The sequence below is a fragment of the Pholcus phalangioides genome, unplaced genomic scaffold (genome assembly GCF_987345545.1).
Source record: "Pholcus phalangioides strain wild (caught in Gottingen) unplaced genomic scaffold, Ppha-v1.0 ptg000001l_1, whole genome shotgun sequence".
NCBI classification, from domain to species: Eukaryota; Metazoa; Arthropoda; class Arachnida; order Araneae; family Pholcidae; genus Pholcus; species Pholcus phalangioides.
This window is the reverse complement of record NW_028301594.1, coordinates 2,183,386-2,186,695: the sequence shown is the minus strand read 5'-3', so window position 1 is coordinate 2,186,695 and position 3,310 is coordinate 2,183,386.

Below are 3,310 nucleotides of genomic sequence, written 5' to 3'. Positions count from 1 at the left end.
GTTTAGCTCAAGGGTTTTATAATGTTTTTATGATCCACGAACCAGGGTCGAAACTAAGGGGGCCAGGAGGGTCTGGTGCCCCGAAGGGTGCTGGACCAGAGGGAGCGCAGAGTTCACGCTTCAATGGCTCATTCTATGTTACTCGGGGATGATAAAATACATGCTTGCCTCTTCAAAGGTGTCAAATCTGGAGACCGAGAAGGTCATGGGAACCTGCAACGCCTGCTAATGATTTTGTCCTCCCCGAACGTCTGTATCAAGAATGTCTTGACCAAAGTAGAAGTGTGACTAGTTGCTCCATCTTGCATAAACGCGACGGTAGAAAGCGCATCTCTTTCACGCAAACAAAACGTTGCTGGATTTGTGATTCGCCTGCAATGTGTTATCCCCTATGGTGGTGGTCACGTGGAACATATGCTGCTGTAATAAACGATTTGGAGGCATTCTGTTCGTTATTCGCGTATCTTTTCTTTGACTTGTGCACATCAGTGCCACCTATCGGATGTTTTTTATTTTTCCTGTCGAAAAAATTAATTTGACTTTGCGATGCTAACCCTGCAAACCGTTTGTTATTTCGATTATTTTTCCGGTTTTTATGAAGTTTTTACGGACTTTTTTCCCACCCTATATTGATTACATATTTATTATTGTTCAAATACGTTCAACAGATATAAATTGGTACTTTTGTTTTATTGTAAGCTTATCGTGCTAACAAAACTTTGAGAGAAGTACTGGGTTAATTCGTTTTCTGCATAATATTTCAAAAATTTTGTAATTAGGCTTTAATTAGAACTGAAATGACCTACTAAAAAATCTACATAATAATTACTTCATTTTTTTTTTCATAATGTGGTAGTGTGAAAGGGTTAAGAAAAATATTTAGTATAAAATTTATGTAAATTGATGTGTTTTCTCATCCAAGCTGTGAGGAACGGACTCCCCTGGTAAAGAACTCGTGATTCATCTAATATCACAGGTATGCAAATTTCAATTTATAGAAAATTGACAGGAATCTGAGTTGTTCCTGATGTTTTTTTTTTTTGGTCACTTTTGATTTCACAAATATTTCTCATATACACCCAGTTTTCTCCCTCACATAAGGATTTTTAACAAAAATTGTAATTATTTATACAGGAAAAATGCTTGAAAGTTTTTTTTTTTTGGTTTTTAGATCATGAATTACTTCTCCAAAGAATTTTATGGAATGTTTGAATCATTGAACAGCTTTCGGTAAAAAAAACAAGAAAAACTAGCATCTGGAAAATTAATTTAAATTTATATCAATACAATTCATGGTTGAACATTGAAGAAAAATATTTAATATATATTTAATTGAAATTAATCACAATACAATAATGGGAAAAATTAATATCTAAAAATTTCCAATGAACTAAAACACAATTTGGCTTCTGATCAAACACACGTTCAGTTTTCCTCTTAAAAATGGCCTCTGCTATTTGCTGGGGAAGCAAAAGCACTTCATAGCACAAAGAAAAAATATAAGCAATTCATGCTGTTTTCAAGAGAGACACACAGAAGTTCATTTCAGATATCTAATTCATTAACATCAGGTACTGTTGCCACATTCAAGTGATTTACGTATTTAAATGAAATACCCATATATGTACTTTCATTTTTCCAAATTGAGCGCAACTCCATGGGCAATTTACTACAAAATGAGTTGTGCATGTGTACCATAGTTTGCGTATATCTAGCGTTGTCTGTGAATTGTTAGAGAGAGCTGCCATCTATTTTTAAAACTATAAGTTAAATGTAACATTTGAAATATTTGTACCGTTGTAGGTCTGTTGTTCTCTGTGGGGAAGACTTTTTTAATGGGGAGAACAGCTTGCATTCACACCTTGAAGTTTGACTCGCAAATACTGTCAGTAAATGAAGGAAAACTAACGGTACATAAAATTCTCCATAGAAATTTTTTGGAGAGGAAATTATGACATTTTGATAATAACCTTGGAAATGAGTCAAATATATACTGATAATTATTTCTTTCATTCTTGCCCTGTCAAGCCTTATCCAAATTAGATTTGAAATAGCTATACGCACTTTTATCTTCATTCTGTTGCCAGCACGAGCTGTCCCCTATCACAGTTCGTGACAAGGGTTATGTGGTCATCTATATCTATTCCACTCTCTATGAAACTTCTCAATCTTAAGAATTTTCATAAAAATTGCTTTATTGACTATGATAATGCACTTCAGTAATGCAATCATGGACTTAATTAGCTTGTAAATAATGAAAAATAAATTTAATTACTCAACATTGATATAAATACTACAAATAGAAAAGATAAAAGCAGATATATAAAACAATTGGTGGGTGAAAGAATTTTTTATAATTTTTTGTGACCTCTTGACATTTAAATATCTACAGGGTGATTCTAAATTCATGGGACAAACTTTAAGAGGAGCATTACACCTAACACACCTTAACAAACATTTTTGGTCATAGAATGTGTGGTTGACTAGCAACAGCAAAGGCAGTAGTTGTTTTTGAAGCATACACAATATATATGACATGAATGTCACTCTCCACTTGTTAATGCAAGATATACAGAAAACTGGATGTTGTGAAGATATTTATTATTTGAGATGTTGATTTTTTTTTAAGGAAGGAAAAAACTCATCTCTGCCTCTACCAGGAGTCGAACCCGGGTCCCTCGATTGCCGGACGAGTGCTCTGATCGGTTCACCATCCATTGCACAGTTCCGTTCGGCACATATATACGCTCTAGCGAAGGAAAATCTCTATCTCCTCTGTAGCTTAGTGGTCAGAGCACTTGTCCAGCAATCGAGGGACCCGGGTCCGACTCCCGGTAGAGGCAAAGATGAGTTTTTCCTTCCTTAAAAAAATTAACATCTCAAATAATAAATATCTTCACAACATCCAGTTCCTGTATATCTTGTATACACAATATAGTTCGCCAAAAAACCAAATATATTTTTCCAATGAATTCGCTGTGAGATATGTGCTATCAACCATTCATGAGTGCAGGGGATTGCAATGTAGTAGGCCTTCTGAAGGTGCAACCCGAGTAAACAAAATCGATCATAACTCATTGTACCACTTGTCATTGTTTGGCACAGTATGATTTTGATGGTCCTTGCACCAATAAAAAAAATTGAACTTCAATTTGATTCAAAGGTGTGATCAACTATTACTCATGCAATTACTCTGAGAATAAAATGTTAGTCATGCCTGTGAAATTTAAAAAATAATTAAACCTTAAAAAATTTCAGAATGTGAAGATTTACAACTAAATTAATAGGCAATCAAACATAACACAATCGT